Source organism: Rhinichthys klamathensis, unplaced genomic scaffold, assembly GCF_029890125.1.
Source record: "Rhinichthys klamathensis goyatoka isolate OS25496 unplaced genomic scaffold, OSU_Roscu_1.1 h1tg000014l_1, whole genome shotgun sequence".
NCBI classification, from domain to species: domain Eukaryota; kingdom Metazoa; phylum Chordata; class Actinopteri; order Cypriniformes; family Leuciscidae; genus Rhinichthys; species Rhinichthys klamathensis.
Window position 1 is genome coordinate 719,890 of NW_026606566.1, and position 20,920 is coordinate 740,809.

Consider the following 20,920-nt stretch of genomic DNA (forward strand, 5'->3'; position numbering starts at 1 on the left):
TTACAACACGAAAAAAAAATGATTCTGAAAAATCCTCTTAAATGTGTGTGTGCGGCTGTGAGAAGAAGATAGGGAGTGTGTGGGGCAGAGCAGGAGAGAGAGAGAGGGACGAGCAATTGTCATCTGTCAGTGGCCCATGCCGGCTCTCACTACATATCAGGGGGAAACTAGGATTTTAGAGCTGACAATTAAATTCCTACAAAAACATTGAACACAATCTGTATTTTACCTTTAACAGTATAAATGTTCATATACATTCAATATAAAAGCATATATTTGATAATTTTCTCATACAAATGTCATAAAAAACGGTAGCGTAGATCACAAATCTACATACCTTCAGTAGACTGACAATAAAGATGGATAGTGACAGAGAGGATAGAAATTCTCATGGCTCTCCTCAGAAAAACGCTTGTTACACACAGTTTTATTGCGTCGGTATTGCGTCCTGTCTACGTAAGCACAGAGAGCACGTACTGGACAGAGCAGTGCCAAGGCTGGGTCTGCCTCCTCCGAGGGCAGCGCTTGCAGGTTCACCACCTGGTCTCAAAACGGGCTTGTACGAACCTTGGGCACATATCCAAGCCGGGGTCTCAGGATCACGTGAGAGTTAGCCGGCCCGAATTCCAGGCACGCTTCGTCAACTGAAAATGCCTGCAGGTCCCCTACCCTCTTGATGGAGGCCAATGCAATCAGGAGCGCTGTCTTCATGGACAGGAATTTAAGCTCCACTGACTGCAAGGGCTCGAAGGGAGCACTCCGCAGGGCAGTTAAAACCGCTGAGAGGTCCCAAGAGGGTACGAGAGGAGGGCAAGGAGGATTTAGTCTCCTCGCTCCTCTCAGGAACCTGATGACCAGGTCGTGCTTTCCAACTGACTTACCTTCAACTGCAACATGATGTGCGGCAATGGCGGCAACATAAACTTTGAGGGTGGAGGGAGACAGCCTTCGCTCCAACCCATCTTGTAGGAAGGAAAGCACAACACTGATCAGGCATATCGTGTGGTCTTCTCGGCGAGAAGAGCACCAGTTGACGAAGCGGTTCCACTTCAACACATAGACATGTCTCGTGGACGATGCTCTAGCGGAAGTGATGGTAGCCACCACCGCAGGTGGTAGGGTACTCAAACCTACATCATCCGTCCAGAAGCCAGACATGGAGGTTCCAAAGTTCGGGACGAGGGTGCCATAGGGTGCCCCGTCCCTGAGAAAGGAGGTCCTTCCTCAGAGGAATTGGGCAGGGAGGTGCTGTTGCGAGGAGTACAAGTTCGGAGAACCAGGTCCGGGTGGGCCAGTGGGGCGCAAACAAAATGACCTGCTCCTCATCCTCCCTGATCTTGCACAGGTTCTGTGCGAGAAGGCTCACTGGGGGAAACGCATACTTGCGGAGGCCCCACGGCCAGCTGTGCGCCAGTGCATCCGTGCCGAGCGTGCCCTCGGTCAGGGAATAAATTAGGGCGCAATGGGTCGTGGGAGGCAAACAGGTCTACACGAGCGTCCCCGACCTGGACCCAAATCAGCTGAACTGACTGGGGATGGGGCCCCCTCTCGAGAGAGAGGCTGAATCCTTGAGAGCTCGTCGGCTGCACAGTTCAGGTCTCCTGGAATGTAAATAGCACGAAGCGACCTCAGATGCTTCTGACTCCATAAGAGGAGGTGGCGTACTTGAACGGAAGCCTGTGAAGGGATTGGCTCAAAACGCGCAGGTCCAGGATTGGCCGTAACCAACCACAATGAAGGTACAATGAAGTAGGGGCTGTAGAAGCCGGACTTAATTTCGGCTGGAGGGACAATCTCGACTGCACCTTTCGCCAGCAAGGTTGCAACCTCCGTACGCATGACCGGGGCATTGCCACCGACCGTCGTGAAGCGGACTCCCCGGAAGCGGGGAGGAGAACGTGCGAACTGAATCGCATAGCCGAGCCTGATGGTCCTGGCGACCCAGCGGGACAGATTGGTAAGCTGAAGCCAGGCTCCCAAAAAACTGAACCAGCGGGGTCATGGGTTTCCACAGACGTACCCTCGGTGAGGCAGCGAAGCGGTATGACTGGCCCGGACGTGGGAGGCATAGCGTCCCGGTGTGGGGGTACAGTCATAGACCGCGTCCTGACAGAGGAGACCAGGGAAGGACGTGCGTTCCGCTGGGGTCTCGTGTGACAGGAGTCTGGCGATAGAGGGGGAGGCGAGTGGCGATGCTCGTAAGCGGCCCACACTGTCATCCGAGAACTCTGTGACAGAGGGAGACGAGAGTGGTGAGGCTCGAAAGCGGCACACACTGCCATCCGTGCACTCTGGGGACTCAGAGATGGGGGTGTTAGTTCTGACCTTAGCCACATAGGAGAAAAAGAGATTCTCCCCCGGTCCTCCACCAGGGACAGGAGTGACCCTGCTGCCACCTCCTCGACAGAACTGTAGGCCATCTCTGAGCTGTCCGCGTCAAAAGCGCCGCTTGGCCTGGCGTGTAGCGGGCTGCGGGGCCTTCCTGCGACTACCTCCATGGCGCGGCCCGGTAAAGGCTGCTGCTGGGGCCGAGCGGTAGAGACGGGAGTCGCAGGAGGGCACCCTCGGCGGCGAACAGACTGAGTGAACTGTGCCGGCAGCTGGATAGAGGCAGCAGCTGGCCGCCGGGGCAGTGTGTGCTTAATAGCCTCAGTCTGTCTCTGGGCGGCCGAGAACTTTTGGGCGAAGTCCTCGACCGCGCCGCCGAAAAGGCCTGCCTGGGATATAGGGGAGTCGAGGAGACGGGTCCGCTCGGCATCCCGCATATCGACCAGGTTAAGCCATAGGTGTCTTTCCTGGACCACAGCTGTGGACATCACCTGACCAAGGGAGCGCGTGGTCACCTTCGACGATCGGAGAGCAAGGTCGGTGGTGGCGCGCAGCTCATCAAAGAGCTCTTGGCCAGCTCTGCCCTCATGCATGTCTTTGAGCATCCTGGCCTGGTAGACCTGGAGGATGGCCATGGCATGCAGTGAGGTTGCGGCCTGCCCCGCAGCTCTGTAGGAATTCACCACCAAAGTAGACGAAAACCTACAGGCCTAGGAGGGGTGCTTTGGGTCACCATGCCACATCGAAGCACTCTGCGGACAGTTGCATCGCAACAGAGCGTTCTACAGGGGGAACCCAAGCGTACCCTTTCACCGCGGCCTCATCAAGGGCAGAGAAGGCGGAGGAGGTCGCCGAGCAATCATGGGAAGACAACGGGGACTTCCAGGAGCTCGTGACCTCCTCATGCACTTCCGGGAAGAAAGGAACTAAGGGGGTGCGCCGACGAGAGTCAGCGCGTGCAGCCCCCAAGAACCAATCATCCAACCGGGAGCGTTCAGGGGAGGGTGGAGAGTACCACGCTAACCCGACACTCGTGGCGGCCCGGGAAAGCATAGCTGGTAGTTCAGGGTCGGACTCGGAAAATGCCGCGACCCCGGGGGGTCTTCATTATAATTTCTTTATAATGAAGTTGTCTATATTAAGTAGATTGTGTGTTGAACTGATAATTACTCTTTTGTGTGTTAAACACAGAGTGATAGAAATTCTACTTGATTTAAAAAAAAAAACTACGCTGGTATCGGATTGGTATCGGTATCGGCCGATACTCAGAATTTTTGGATCGGATCGGTTTTGAAAAACCGGTATCGTTGCATCCCTATTAAATACAATAAATATATAATTTTAAAATATATTTACAGTTCGCACTTATTTTGTTATAAATGGAACGGGGGGGGGGGGGGGGGGGGGGGGATCGAATCGAATCGAATCGTAAATCGAGTTTTTTAATTAAAAAAACCCGCAGATTCAGGGAAAAAAATCGCCCAGCTCTATAATCTATCCAAAACTAGTCAATGAAATGTTGTAATTACAGACACTATTCTATATCGCGATTAGAACAAATCTCAGTAGGCTATAGCAATATAGTTGAGATGTGTTCATGTAAAAATAATGTTTACTAATGTAGGAGCGAGAGTGAATGAACGGCACAGATGCGATGGACAGCTGTGCCATTCATTCATTCACACACAGACACGCAATTCATATTTAAACAGTCTTTGTGCGGTTTACAAACACTATTCAATAACGCGATTAGAACAAAGCACTTAAGAATAAATAACTTACTACATCAGCTGAATCTGTGCTCCTCAAAATGAAACTACCAGCACTTCTGAGGTAACTTTTCCAGGATTATTACGATAGTATTATTCCTCACAGCGCAGATAGACGAGGTAAAGTACAAGATTCTTATTAAACTGGATGTTTTATCCAGCTGATGTGGTCGTTGGCATGGCTTGCCTCAACATTTGCGTTTGAATAGCGCGCGCTCTCCGTGGGCGTGGTCACATTAACACTTAAAAACTATAATGAACTGAAAGGAAAAAGACTGACATCACTCTTTTTTCATACAGATTACATAAACTGAGAATATTTGTTTTTTATATAAATTACTTCATTTAAAAGAAGATAATTTCAGCTTCATAACGAAAAATCTTTCGTGTCTGTGTGACAAGTATTTACTGAGTTACAGTTCATTTTCGGACGCGTTTCAGAATGAACTTCACTGACAGAGAGAAGGCAAAATTCGCATCATGTTTGTTTTTCTTTATTTGACAAAAGCAGACCACTTTGTTTTTATTGTGAGTATACATAAACAAATAGACACTTAACAGGATCTAATGATGTACAACACTTATATGTAAGATCAAAATCAACAGAGTAATTTGAGTCTCTTTTGCACGGACAAGGAAAAAAGTGAGCTTGTCGCACCGACGCGATAGCCGACCCCAGAGGGTTAACACAATGTCAATGTCAATTTCATGCTTTGAATATCACGATTATCATCAACACCAGTATATTGCGACATCCCTAGTCGGTAGCTTCTGGCAAACCAAACGCTCGCAGCGAGTCTCGGCCTGACAGCATCACGGGGGAAGCCTGCAACACCCTCAACTCTTGCACCATGGACACAAACACTTGTGACCCATAAATGCCTCTCTAAACCACTGCGTGATTTTACAGTTTGAAGCGTCTGTCATAGAAAAAACAGCTTTCTCCTAAAATTTGAATGAATGGACTGTGTTAATCCTGACTTTGCTGAGATTGAGTGTGTTTAAAGTAAAGGGTGTTAAATGTATATCATGATGTCAAAGTGTGTTTTTCAGTGTGACTATCAGTACTGCAGTATCACCTTAATGAGGAGCAGCTCATGTGTTCAAGCATTTACAGATCAAACACATGAACTCACAGTGCAGGAGAAATAGAGCAAACGCTTCAAACTGAAAAATATTAATTATCTTACATCATATGAACACGTGAAAATAATTTGATCATGTTGTTTCAATAGCTTGAAACTGCATTTTATTCCATTTTGATTATACTTTATGAATTCACAGTGACAGTTCCATGTGAGAGTCATGTATGATCTTACCCCAGTATCTCCAGTTTACAGTGAGGATTCTCCAGTCCAGCAGAGAACAGCTTCACTCCTGAGTCTCCTAGTTTATTATATGACAGATTCAGTTCTCTCAGGTGTGAGGGGTTTGATCTCAGAGCTGAAGCCAGAGCAACACAACCTTCACCGGTGACACCACACTTTATCAACCTGTAGAGAACAATGACATACATTATGCCTATATCCAATGTTTTTCTTAATTGCGTTTATAATTTGTGGAATATATTCATATTCAATATATCAGTAACATTAACTGTTATTCTAAGAGGTTATGTCTCTATGTGAGGGAGAAAGATTATATAAAACTGATAAAATGGAATACATTTAATACATCTGTTCTTTACCTAAATACATTTATTAACATTTAAATGAAATATAAAAAGTCTAAATATAAATGTTTAAATTCATACATTTAAAATTTACACACAAATATCATAAAAAACGGATAAGTAGATCACAAATCAGGTCAGATAGGTGGAGGATTTAATTCTCTGGGGTCAGCCGGCGCGTTTTGCTCGATTTTTTTCACATAGAAGAAAAATAGACTTAAAATACTCCATCATTTCTGGTAGGGATGCACGATGATATCGGGACAACATCGGTATCGGCCGATAAAAGCTTAAAATGACCATCATCGGCATCGGCCGATATGAATATTTCTGCCGATGAGCCTTGCCGATAGGGTGGCGTGTTTCCTATGCGCACGTGACGACCGCGAACGAAGCATGAGCGCCAGCAACTTAAACTTCCAACTAGGGGTGTGCGTCTCACGCGGTTTTTGATCGTGGACGATTAAAATGTCTCTACGATCTGCTTTTGAAGAAAAATCATAGTATCGTGCATTCTATCAGTTCAATTCTGGCGCCTTCATCTCAACATACTGTACAACGCGACGTACATTCACATCACATCACACAGGGCCGTGCCCAGACCTTTTGAGGGGCATGTGCTGAAACTGAAAAAGGGCCCCCCCCTCCCTTTTTTTATATCAAGATTATTTAGTAAGCCTACATTAAAGGAGGAAATGGTCTCATCTTCATGACAAATAAAAAAAAAAGAGTCTCAAAAGCTTTAGATTTATTCACTATTAATAACCGTAATAATAATAATAATAATATAGATAATATAGATATACAGGGTTTCAGGGCTTCTTTAAACCTAATTACAACAGCAACCTTCTGTGAGCCATGCTTGAAGATGTTTATGACTTCACTGTGATCCACTGGGATGTCCCTCTCTATGGCTATGAGGAGAAGGTCTGAGAGTCTCTCCTCTGAGCAAAGGCTTCGGAGTTGGTTCTTAATTAACCTCATTTTGGAAAAGGATCTCTCCACAGTTGCAGTTGATGGCAAAAACCTGACACTGTGGAGGGCCAATGCTGGTCTCTTGAAGGTCTCTTATTCACTACACTTCCCATAAAATAAGCCAGCAATGAAAAAAATGATAAAATAGTGTGAAAAGTACAGTTGCAGTGAAAAGCATTTCTGAAGGATCATGTGACACTGCAGAGTACTGAACTAAAGATGCTGAAAATTCAGCTTTGACCACAGAAATAAATTACATTTTAAAATATATTCAAATAGAAAACAGTTATTTTAAATTGTAAAAATATTTCACAATATTACTGGTTTTGCTTATTTTGGATCAAATAAATTAAGCCTTGGAATGAATTAAATCATGAATTACATTCTGCATGATAAAATATAAAGATTTCACAGTGATCTTCTGTAATGTTTTTTTTTTTTTTTTACTACCACAACATTACTGTAGTGAAACCATGTTTAACTACATTTATACATGTGAGGACGACCGGAGAGTATAGGTATAGAATACTGTAGATTCAAAAATTAGATAGCGAATACGTGCATATTAACAGACTTGAATTAACCATAATTTAATATTATTACCATAACATTAAATGTTAAATTATTAAATGTTAATAAATTAAGTGTATCAGCAATCATAAATCAAAGAACACATTTCTTTTAAATATATGTTACCTAGGTGACGAGGATCACTCGTCGCTTTGTGTAGTTCCAGTACGAACAGCGCGGGGGCGCACCTGTGCTTATGATTCTCCGATGGAAACGGCGCCGGCGGCATCATTACATTTTCATCAACAGCTTACCAACTAGATTGTTATAGCTATATAGGCGCTCAGTTTTTCCTGTTGTAAAATACATTTGGTCAAAATCGCATTTTATAAAAAATGAAATGCTACTATATGCAGGCTATTTAAGTGTAGGCTATGTATTGGCTATGACTATGGGAAATGCTAGCATAGCCCTCTCTCTCAGGTCCCACATGTCTTAGTCAGACATCAAATAAATAAAATATGTGCTTTTATAGACAACGTGTTTAGGCCCTAGTACTTATTCAAACAACAAGATCTTTGTTTACCCATGCATGCATGCAAAACTTCGTTCAGCTGCTGTCTGCTGAGCGGCCGCTGCGGAGCTTCAGCTCATTCAGTCAAGACAGAGGGGGCGGAGTTATCAGCTTTACTGACAGTTTAAGATCGAACAAGATCTACACAAGCTCTTTTTAAGATCTTTCATTGGCTAAATATTTTTAAAACAGACAGATAGACTTAAAGGGTGACCAATAGCATTCATTTATAAAAAACAAAAAAAAACACCACCAAAAAAAAAGGGCACTTCGGCAAAAAGGGCATGTGCTCTGCACAGGTTGAGCCCTACCAGTGCACGTGCCTGACATCACATGTAAACGCAGAGGTAGAGTTAAGGCCTGTTCACACCGGGACGAATTTCGCGCGCGTTATTCGCCGACGTTTAACGCCTCGTGACTAAACAAAGGGCGCCTATGCGAGTGTGCACACCGATGCGTAAAACGCCACGCGTAAAAGCGTCATTTTTTAAAAAACGCCTCGGGTTTGTTTTTTTGGTTTGACGCGCCGCGTCAAAAACTATATGACCAATGAGATTGGCACTTTGGCTCACGTGTCTGGAGCTTCTGAAGTTACAGTAAAACACAACTTGGGGGTGCTCAAACACAAAACGGTCTTGCCGAGCACACATACGTAATGGCGAAGAAGATATACAGCGTCTACACTCTGCCGGGAAGAAATAAGACGAGGAAGATGCAAGGCTAGATGAATGTAGAGCTGCTGGTCTTGTTGGTGTCTTTATAAAGAGACACCAACGACAATAAAGAACTACATGACAAACGCGACAAACTTGCTCTCTTCTTCTGAGTGACAAGCGAGTGTCAGAAGCGTAGTTACGCAGCACCACTTTGTGGATCGGGGTATTTCTGTTTTACATTAAGCGCCATCTAATGTCAGGGAATGAATTTGCGTGTTCACTCGGCTCATCGTCAGCGAAAATCGCTTGGGTGTGAACACAAAAAACGTGTTGAAAAACGCTGACGAATAAAGGCTCGTACACACCGGGACGAATATCGGCGCGCGTTATTCGGCAGCGTTTTTCAACGCGTTTTTTGTGTTCACACCCAAGCGATTTTCGCTGACGATGAGCCGAGTGGACATGCAAATTCATTCCCTGACATTAGATGGCGCCCATTTGCTCTACAATACCACTCCATAACATTCTCTTTTATCAAGATTTTTGTAGTCGCTGTCGCGTTTGTCATATAGTTCTTTATGTTCCGACACCAACGAGACCAGCAGCTCTACATTCATCTTGCCTTGCATCTTCCTCGTCTTATTTCTTCCTGGCAGTGTAGACGCTACTTGGCGTATATCTTCTTCGCCGTTACGTATGTGTGCTCGGCAAGACCGTTTTGTGTTTGAGCGCCCCCAAGTTGTGTTTTACTGTAACTTCAGAAGCTCCAGACACGTGAGCAAAAGCGCCAATCTCATTGGTCGGATAGTTTTTGACGCGGCGCGTCAAACTAAAAAAACGAACCAGAGGCGTTTTTTAAAAAATGACGCTTTTACGCGTGGCGTTTTTCGTGTTGGTGTGCACACTCACATTGGCGCCCTTCGTTTAGTCACGAGGCGTTAAACGTCGGCAGGCCTTAAAGCGAGCCGATATTGGTCCCGGTGTGTACAGGCCTTTATACTCACAGGACACCGCAATTCACAAAAGTTCATTATTTGCAAAGTCTTGCTAGGTAAACGTCATTCACGTGCTGAAGCGCTGTTCTAACATGCGCTTTTCTGAGCGCGTACACGCGACGCTCACAGGAACTAAAAGCCTGTCACAGCGCCTGCATACTGGACTAATCTTTCGAGTCTTATTGCGCTGATACTGTCAAATACACACAAGGTTTACATAAACAAAGTTGGGTAACTCTAAAGTGAAAGCAAACAGAGAAAATCTGCTTGTCAAATGCGTGTATATTAGACGCGTCGCGTGCAGTTCTTAAAGAGACAGTGATAATATGCTGCCGCTTGTCCTTAAAGAGATACTGCACCCAGAAATTTCTGTCATTATTTACTCACTCTAATGTTGTTCAAAACCTGTATTCATTTCTTTCTTGTGCTTAAATATACTATGGAAGTCACTGAAGTACAGCAACTGTTTGGTTAGCCACATTCTTCCAAATAACTTTTATTTTCAACAGAAGAAAGAAACTGGAACAGGCTCATTAATATTTATTGATGATGTAACTGATGATGGTAGCAGCAGAATGAATTCAGAAGTGTACAGAAACATTTTGTCTGCCAATTTACAGAGAAATGCATTGAAACTAATCGGGAAGAAGTTCATCATGCAGCAGGACAATGACCCAAAGCACACTGCCAATAAAACAAAGGACTTCATCAGTGAGAAAAAGTGGAAGGTTTTAGACTGGCCAAGTCAATCACCTGACCTTAACCCAATAGAGCAGGGTTTCTCAATCTCGGTCCTGGAGGGCCACTGTCCTGCAGAGTTTAGCTCCAACCCTGATCAAACACACCTACCTGTGAGTTTCTACTGATCCTGAAGACCTTGATTAGCTTGCTCAGGTGAGTTTGATCAGGGTTGGAGCTAAACTCTGCAGGACAGTGGCCCTCCAGGACCGAGATTGAGAAACCCTGCAATAGAGCATGCATTTCACCTCCTTAAGAGGAGACTGAAGGGAGAAACACCCCGAAACAAACAAGAGCTGAAAGAAGCTGCGATAAAAGCCTGGAATAGCATCACAAATGAAGAATGCAACACTTTGGTGATGTTGTAGCTGCCTGGTTCAAGAAAGATTGGACTCTTTGACTGATGATTCCCACACTTTATTCGAATGTCCGTCATCACAGATAAAGGCACCGTCGGACACCATGTTCGTTGAGACTCAACATAAAAGCTTGTACAAAAGAAAACAAAATACCGAAAATAAATAAACATCCATCAAAACCAAATAATAAACATTATACAAAACAACCACCAATAAGTAATCATAATACAAATAATATAAATCAAAACAAGGACATAAAGATAACAGGAAGTCTATAATCATACCTTGCTCTCCATTCAAACCAGGAGCTAAATCCTTTTAAATTCCTTGCAAACCGTAAGCTTTCGATACCATAACCATGTACGTCTGGATGTCATTCATACTGAAATGTTTGGACCATATGCGCATTATATCCGCTCACGTGAATGAACTTCAAAATAAAAGACCTCCGTTACCACAACACAAATAACTCAAAATCAAAACAATTAACTACCATAGATAAATAAATAATTTAAGGACTATATTAATTTCAAAGCAAATGACAAAGTCATTAACACTCCCACCAAATTATGAGTGCAAATCTAACACCAAGTATACAAGCACTAATCATTTCTCTTTATCCACCTATTTTTTTTTTTACACTTTTTTGTTTTTATCTTTTTTGTTTTTTTTGTTTTGTTTATTTATACAATTTGACTTTAAACCAACATTAAAAATTCTAAACCATAAATTTAGAAAGTTTAAAAACAATACTCATCGATCTTTCAATATCTCAATAAGAAATTTTCAAATTAGAGGAAAAACAACAACCTTAATATCCCTCCATTAATAAAATGAGTTTTTGCACTGGTCTTTCAATTATGGACGGTTTGTTAACACACTTTCCCTTTGCATCAATCTTCGGGTCACCTAGAGAAATCTTGGCTCTTCTTACAAGCCCGTCATCGCTAGAAAAGGTTTCCATTATTCTACCAAGCCTCCATTCGTTTCTAGGCATTTCCTCTTCTTTGACGATAACAAGATCATCAACTTTAAGATTTCTCTTAGACACGTTCCACTTTTGTCGGGTAGCTATATTCGCAAGATACTCTTTGCGCCAGCGACTCCAAAATTGTTCCGCTAAATACTGCACATGTCTCCATCTTTTCCGTGCAAATACATCCTCCCTGATGAAATTTCCTGGTGGAGGTAAAGCAGTAGTCGATTTTAACCTAAGCAGATGGTTTGGAGTAATTGGTGTAAGACTTTGAGCATCAGTCAGGCAATCAACAGTAAGCGGCCTATTATTCACAATGGCCATTGCTTCACACAAAAAAGCTCGTAAAGAAGAGTCATCTAAACTTCCAGGATGAAGTGCAAGAGTAACGTTTAGCACAGATCTTACTGTTCTAATTTAACGTTCCCACACGCCGCCAGCATGGCTTGCATGCGGTGCATTCATGATGAAGTCGCACTGCTTCTCTGATAGGAAGGTTTTTACTCTTTCCACATCCATTTCTTTAAGTGCATCTCTCAATTCGTTTCTTGCTTCCATGGTTGGACCTTATCTGTTGCACAGTGCCTCTCATGGCAATAAAACAACGCAAAGCATTGATGAAAGAATCTGCTGTCATATCAGTAAGCATCTCAATGTGTACAGCACGGGAACTGAAACAAGTAAAGAAAAGACCATATCGTTTATGAACACTTCTGCCCTGCTTGATAAGGAATGGGCCAAAGCAATCCATGCCAGTATATGTAAACGGAGGCGATGGAACCACCCTCTCTTTGGGAAGATCAGCCATTCTCTGTTCTTCAACGGGTCGCCTATGCTTTCTACAAATAATACAACTCCTAATATAGAATGTCACAATTTTGTTGATCCCTGGTATCCAAAAGCCATTAGATCTTATCTCATTCACAGTAAATCCTTTCCCTTGGTGTGCAACTTTGTTGTGAAAGTGAGCAACAACCATTTTTGTGATCTGATGATTTCTTGGGATTATTATAGGATGTTTTACAGAGTCTGGAAAGGTTGAACGGCAAAGTCTACCTCCCACCCGGAGTAAACCGTCTTTATCCATGAAAGGGTCAAGAGAGTACAATGCACTGCGTGACGAGATACTTCCTCCACTCTTTATCCCTCTCAGATCATCCTTGTAGGAACTATCTTGCAGACATTTAAATATATATGAAGTTCTGCCTTTTGTCGCTCAGACACAGTACTGAGATGATTAGACTTGTCTTTGTTAGCTCTCCTTAAAAGACGAGCTACAGCTCTAATAGCTTTTGACCAAGAAGAAAACTTTGAAAGAAGATCTATCAAGCTCAGATTTTGTATGCAATCAACATTCAAAGTACAACATGTTTTCACCTCTGGATCTCCAAGCAGAAGTTCAGGAACATGTTCTTCCGGTACAGACATTTCTTTGTCCCACAAAAACTTAGGGCCAGTGAACCAGTTTGAGGCGAATAACTCCTTTGCTGGCAAACCTCTGGATGCATGATCAGCAGGGTTTTCTTCCGTTGGAACATACTTCCACTGCTGGGGAGTTGTACTGAGGTGTATTCTTTGTACTTGATTAGCGACAAAAGTATGAAATCTGCGTGCCTCATTACTTATATATCCCAATACTACTTTGTACATCTATTTCCTGCAGATGATTTAAATCTTGCCTCCATCGCTCCCACCTTAGATCAAGATCATTCGATAAAGGGTCATCCCATCCACTGCCACGTTTACACACATCCTGTAGTATTCCTTTTCCACTCAACAGCACCGGTGCAATAAGTCCCAGAGGATCATAAACAGAAGCAACAGTAGACAAGATGCCACGTCGAGTAACAGGTTGATCTTTCAACTGGACTTTGAATTTGAAACAGTCCGATTCTCTTTCCCATTGTATGCCAAGAGTTCTTTCGAGGGGTAACTCATCGAATGAAAGATCACAACTTTTCACGTCAGAGATTTTTTCTGAAGTGGGAATGCTGTTCAGCATTATTTTACTGTTTGACACAAATTTGTGGAGCCGTAGGCCACCTATAGCACAGAGCTTGCGTGTCTCATCTGCAACTTTAATAGCTTCTTCATCATTTTCTACACTGATCACTCCATCATCTACATAGAAATTTCTTATCACAAACTGTGAACCTAGTGGATACAACTCGCTATTTTCAGTTGCAAGATGTTTTAAGCCATAATTAGCACACCCTGATGAGGAAGTTGCACCAAAGAGATGAACTTTCATACGAAAGTCACTTGCAGGCTGGCTGACATTGCCGTCCTTCCACCATAGGAAGCACAGAAAGTCTCTACCAGATTCGTTGACATGAAACTGATGATACATTTTCTCTACATCACACATAAATGCGATGGGGTGCTGACGAAATCGAATTAAGATGCCATTTAGACTGTTTATCAAATCTGGACCTTGAAGTAAATGATCGTTTAAGGAGTAACCTTCATATCTTGCAGAGCAATCGAAGACCACGCGCAATTTGTCTGCCTTCTTCGGATGGACAACACCGTGGTGAGGCAAGTACCACGTTTCTCCTTCCTTGCCGTTGTTGTGTACCTCCTCAGCATCTCCTCTTTGCAAGATGTCACTCATGAATTCATTGTAGCGTTTCTTATACAACTCATCCTTCGCCATCTTTCTTTTGAGATGGTTGAGTCTAACCATAACACATTGTTTGTTGCTTGGTAAGTTGGGCCTTACTTTAAAAGGAAGTGGCATTTGATAATGGCCATGAACATTTCTCTGTATGCCCTTCTTTAATTTTTCAAGGAAGAGGAAATCATCCTGGGAAACCTTTGTCCTCTCTTCTTCGATATCTTTAAAATCGCTCTCAAGAACACAAATGACATCACCTGGTGTGATTGAGGGAAGCTCCTTGACCGCAACGCGGTGACACAATCCACTGGCTCCAGTTAAAACAGAGTGTGGTGAAGAACAACCTACTATACTCCACCCTAAATCTGTCCGAATGGCGTCGGGTTCATCATTTCCTCCCACTATCACTTCTCTGGGAGTCATTGACCTTGAACAATTGTAGCCTATTAAAAGAGCAATGTCACAGTCCTGCAATGGAGGTATCTTATCCACAATGACTGTAAGATGATTCCAGTTTTTAGCGACTTCACAAGTAGGAATGTGGCTGCGATTAACTGGTATGCAGTCTTTGGTGTAGGTAGGTGGTAAATCAATATAACTGCCAGACTTGTATGCTCTCACTTGGAGTCCTGATACTCTCTCACTCTGCAGGATGGTATCTTTTCCAAGCATGGTGGTAAGCTTCAATTTTACTGGAAATGTTGTTGCCTGTAGAGCATCACTCACTCCTTTATCAATGAATGTGGTATCACTCTGAGAATCCAGAAGCGCATACACCAGTTTCTCACAACTTGGATTTTGTTTTACAGACACCCAAACAGGTACAATCATTGAAGTATACGTATCTCGCTCTTCTCCACTTACACTCAAGGCTACTGCATTCGTTGTACCATCAGGATCACTTGGAGTCTGAACTGCAGAAGATAGAGTCTTAACCATTTTCACAAAGTTGTCATCGTGTAAACTAGTTGGATGCTTCCTTTTGCAGGTTTTTACAAGTGAGACGACAACGACACTCCTTTGCGCTGTGACCAGAGTTCAAACAAACATAGCAAAGCCTTTTCTCTTGTATAAGTTTCCGTCGCTCCTCCAATGGTTTGTTGAGAAAGCTGAAACAGTTGTCAAGTTGATGGTTATCTTTCTGGCAAAGCATACACGGAATTTTGTTCACTGGTTTGACAACCTTTCGACACTCGATGTTCGTTTGAGTGCATAAACAAGTTAATTTTGTTTAGCAAACTCATTTTAACCACGTGCTGAAACATTACCTTTAAATATGAAACTGTTTGATATATCTTAGTCCATTAATAGGCGATCTACATGCAGCAATGTCCATCAACCTTTAAATCAGACACAATCAATGAAAAGAAAGAGAGAGAAAAAAATGTCTCTTCAGAATTGATTTCGTTTCGTTGTCTTTGGTACTCACTGCGATCCACCAAACAATTTGGAGCGGTTCACTTCACTTAATCGGTTCATTAAATCGCCCCAACTGCTGCCCGTAGATTTGTAGAGCCGTCCGCTGGAACTACATTTGAAACTTGATCCATTAAAAGAACAATCATGTAATCCACGACGAGCGCGCCGACATTAAAGTTTCTCTAGTCCATCAACCACGGCACCCCTTGAAGCATCACAACGGATTGATGATGGCAAGCTTTTACTGTAGCTGCCTGGTTCAAGAAAGATTGGACTCTTTGACTGATGATTCCCACACTTTATTCGAATGTCCGTCATCACAGATAAAGGCACCATCGGACACCATGTTCGTTGAGAATCAACGTAAAAGCTTGTACAAAAGAAAACAAAATACCGAAAATAAATAAACATCCATCAAAACCAAATAATAAACATTATACAAAACAACCACCAATAAGTAATCATAATACAAATAATATAAATCAAAACAAGGACATAAAGATAACAGGAAGTCTATAATCATACCTTGTTCTCCATTCAAACCAGGAGCTAAATCCTTTTAAATTCCTTGCAAACCGTAAGCTTTCGATACCATAACCATGTACGTCTGGATCTCATTCATACTGAAATGTTTGGACCATATGCGCATTATATCCGCTCACGTGAATGAACTTCAAAATAAAAGACCTCCGTTACCACAACACAAATAACTCAAAATCAAAACAATTAACTACCATACAAAAATAAATCATTTAAGGACTATATTAATTTCAAAGCAAATGACAAAGTCATTAACAGATGTCGATGGGTCGCAGGCTTAAGGTAGTTATTGCAAGCAAGGGTTATGCCACCAAATATTAAATGTTATTTACTTTAAGATTATTTGTTCCAATACTTTTGCTCACTTGAAAAATGGGTGGGTTCACACAAAGGGTGGTATGTCATGAGTTGTTTAACACTAGATGTGAATACCAGGAAATAAAAGCTGTAATTCTGAACTCATGTCTCAGGCTGCATTTACACTTGGCTTTAACATGCGATCACCGTGATCCGATCAAGCAGATCGGATCATTAGCCAATCAGGACATGGTGAGTTTACATTTGTTCACATTAAGTAGCCTCTGTATCTGGATAACCGATCGGAATTCCGCATAATATTTAAATTAGGTCTGTGGCACGAGTCACGACACCAGATAGGCTTTATGCCCAGCTGCACTACTTCCTGAACTTCAGCCAGCTCCTTGTTTCCTGTCTGACATTATTGGACAAACTGATTAATCCAGATGTGCCTGACCAGTAACAAATACCAGACACACCTGGGTTAATCAGTTTGTCCAATAATGTCAGACAGGAAACAAGGAGCTGGCTGAAGTTCAGGAAGTAGTGCAGCTGGGCATAAAGCCTATTAAGAGTAAAGATGATACAAATACAACAATGTCCCAATTGCTTTCACTCATTCACTTTACTTTCCTATGCAATCTCCAGTAATTAGATCAAATTATTTTTTTTGAACGAAGGAATACTTCCAAAGTTGATCATACAAATATAACTGGGTTGATCATGTTAAACAAGTCACATCATCGATCATCTGCGTTTAAGGTTATAGCGTGCAATGACTATATTGACAGAAATGGGAGATTGATAAACATGCTGAAACAATAAAAATATTCAACATTTAAAACAAAAAAATTCTGATTCTGATTATTCCTCTGGAAAGCAGCGCAGCTCTTCATTAAGATCTCATGACTGACTGTGAGTGTACAGGCGATCGCCTCGTTCAGATAATGTTGCAGAATTAAAATGAAAAATGACACACATAGTATCATGTAAGCCTAAATAAACTGTTTTAAAGATTTACGTTTATTGTAAGGTTCACATAAGTTTCATTTCTTGTCTAAACTGCGTCTGGCCTTTATTATTAATAGCCATGCAGGGAGACTGAGCGGGGATTTAAATTACGTCCACCTGTGAATGCAGACATGATGGCTGGATAGGCTATATGCACGCATAAGTTCTGCATTTGACGCAAGGCTGCTCTTCAGTTTCCGGTTGGGGAGATTTAAAGCGGAGGAAAACTGGATTATGGCAGAGTCTTCAAAATTTACTGTCCTCTCGTCTTTGAAACGAAACTTTAATCATTACACTGAGATCCGATCACAATGCGTCCTCGACAACCTCTGAACCTGGACACGCTGATCGGATAACATTCCGATCAGAAGCGCGTTTACACTTGTCTTTTCAATGTGTATTTTTTATTTTGTTTTTTATTTTGTATTTTTACACTTGACATTTTAATGCTAAGTGTAAACGCAGCCCCATACACTCAAAAAAATGATATGTTGGCTTTACTTAACTTTTTTTTGTAAACAGGTTCCACCGGTTCCACATAATTATGTTTCGTTAAACAAACATGATATGTTCATGTAACTTCAACATCATGGAATTTGGTCATTTTAAGCGACCCAATTAAACTCTGAGCTAATGAGTTAATTAAGTGAATAACTGAGTGATGATTGAGCATTATTGAAGACACCTGATGTTAACAAGCAGAATCTCTGAAGGAGAAAACCGGAATGTTTAAGTCACCATTATGGAGATAAGTATTCGTTTTAGTTGGGCTCTTGACCATTAACTTATTAACTTTAGATTTTGTTTGGTTGCTGTACATGAGTTATAATAGCCGGATGAACAACAAACAAAGGTCATCTGATGGTATTGGTTGTGTTTTAACATAATAATTATTTCACAATCATTTGACCTGAGTCACTGAACCTATATTAAACCGAATTTCTGAGTTAAGTTTACCTTATGGATAATAACAGCACTGTCATTGTAGAGCATACTATTTTTAGATTTTTCAATGAAATTCAAATGACCAAATCAAGAAATAAAAAAGAAACTTCCTAAAAAATATTTAGAATAGGCACACACAGACATCAAGAATCAGCATATGAATCTCAGCAATGGTGACAAACAGATCATAAGCTCATTATTTATTCATGCAGCAATGCATGATAGGAGCCATGAATGAGTTTTGATTGGTGGCACCCAGAATGCACTACAACATGCTTTATAATTGTCACCATTGGTGAGATTTACAGGCTGATTCTTGATGTCTGTGTGTGTCTACTGAAAATATTTTTTAGGAAGTTTCTTTTTTATTTATTGATTTGATCATTTGAATTTCATTGAAAAGTCAAAAAAATAGTATGCTCTACAATGACAGTGCTGTTATTATCCATAAGGTAAACTTAACTCAGAAATTCGGTTTAATATAAGTTCAGTGACTCAGGTCAAATGATTATGAAATAATGATTGTTAAAACACAACCAATACCATCAGATGACCTTTGTTTATTGTTCATCAGGCTGTTATAACTCATGTACAGCAACCAAACAAAATATAAAGTTAATAAGTTAATGGTCAAGAGCCCAACTAAAACAAATACTTATCTCCATAATGGTGACTTAAACATTCCGGTTTCCTCATTCAGAGATTCTGCTTGTTAACATCAGGTGTCTTCAATAATGCTCAATCATCACTCAATTATTCACTTAATTAACTCATTAGCTCAGAGTTTAATTGGGTCGCTTAAAATGACCAAATTCCATGATGTTGAAGTTACATGAACATATTATGTTTGTTTAACGAAACATAGTTATGTGGAACCGGTGGAACCTGTTTACAAAAAAAAGTTAAGTAAAGCCAACATATCATTTTTTTGAGTGTACTCATCTTTTGATCTTAAACCCAAATGTCTTCAGTGAACAACAAAAACAAAGGAATTTGCCTTACCATTCCAATACTTTTGGCGGGGACTGTATATATCTATATATATGTTTTTCCTTTCATTCTTTCTTGTGTGACACACCTGAATGAAAGGCTCATTATGCAGCTCATTATGCAGGTCATTGTCTTAGGTGTGAATCAGAGCATTATACATGATGGGGTTGGACCATTCACACCCATTCGCATATTGCCTTTCCAAACAAAAAATATTTTACACATTTTAACCCTCTGGGGTCTGAGGTGTTTTCGGGGTCCTTGAGATGTTTTGGCATGCTCTGACATTTGTGCTTTTTTCAGTTGCTTATAAACATATTAATGGCACAGGTGAAATTACACTCTATATAGCACACACAGGGCTACCATAATATGTGAGCAACATGTATGTACATGTTTGTATTTTTGAGAGAATATTGTTTATGCGTGGTTATTGAAAAAACTAAAAAATAAAGTTTATAATATAAGGCCACAAATAACATACTAAATATTTGTCCACAAGACTTTTGACTAGTGGATGTTATCGCCTAGAGTTTTTGCTTCAAATTGATCTGAAAATCATTCTGCCTTATCATTCACATAAAACAATAGATTGTTTTAAATTGTGAAAAACATTTTTTTGTTTGCAAAGGCAATATGCGGATGGGCGGAACGGCCCAACCCCCTCATGAATAATTAGGCAGTTCTCACCTGAGCAGTCTGCATACTAATGAGCCTTTCATTCAGGGGTGTCACACAAGAAAGAATGCAAGGACAATATATATACACTACCGTTCAAAAGTTTGGGGTCAGTGAGAATTTTATTTTTATTTTTTGGAGGAAAGAAAACAATACTTTTATTTATCAAGGAATAATTAATTTGATCGAAAGTGACAGTAAAGACATTTATAATGTTACAAAACATTATAAATGACAAAAGTCTTTTGAACTTCCTATTCATCAAAGAATCCTAAAACAAACAAAAAAACTGTACAACTGACAGACCAACAACTGTTTCAACATTGATAATAATAATAAATGTTTCTTGAGCATCAAATCCTCATATTATACTGATTTGTGAAGGATCATTTGACACTGAAGACACTGGTGATGCTGAAAATTCAGCTTTGATCACAGGAATAAATTACACTTTACTATATATTCACACAGAAAACAACTGATTTACACTGGAGATAATATTTAATACTATAACTGATTTTTGTTGTATTTTTAATCAAATAAGCGCAGCCATGGTTAGCAGAAGAGAATTCTTTTAAAAGTATTTAAAATCGTACCGACCCCAAACTTTTGAACGGTAGTGTATATAAATAAATAAATGTTTATACACACACACACACACACACACATATATATATATATATACAAACAATCAAAATTTAAATGAAAGCCAAAAGCACATTTATAGTCACACCTTTTAGCCATCCACATACCATTTTTAGCCATCCACCGCGGTAAAAATAAACCAGTCGCATTGCAAAGTCGTTCGCGAAATGACCGCCAGGTTGCGCAAAGGGACATTTAGCAAAACGTAAGTGGGGCTAATGTCTAT

At 41.2% G+C, this 20,920-nt stretch overlaps 1 pseudogene; it reads right to left on the minus strand.

Annotated features, from left to right (window-relative positions):
• The window catches only part of LOC130104679 (NACHT, LRR and PYD domains-containing protein 3-like), a 100,582-nt pseudogene that overhangs the window by 48,036 nt on the left and 31,626 nt on the right, over positions 1-20,920 (minus strand).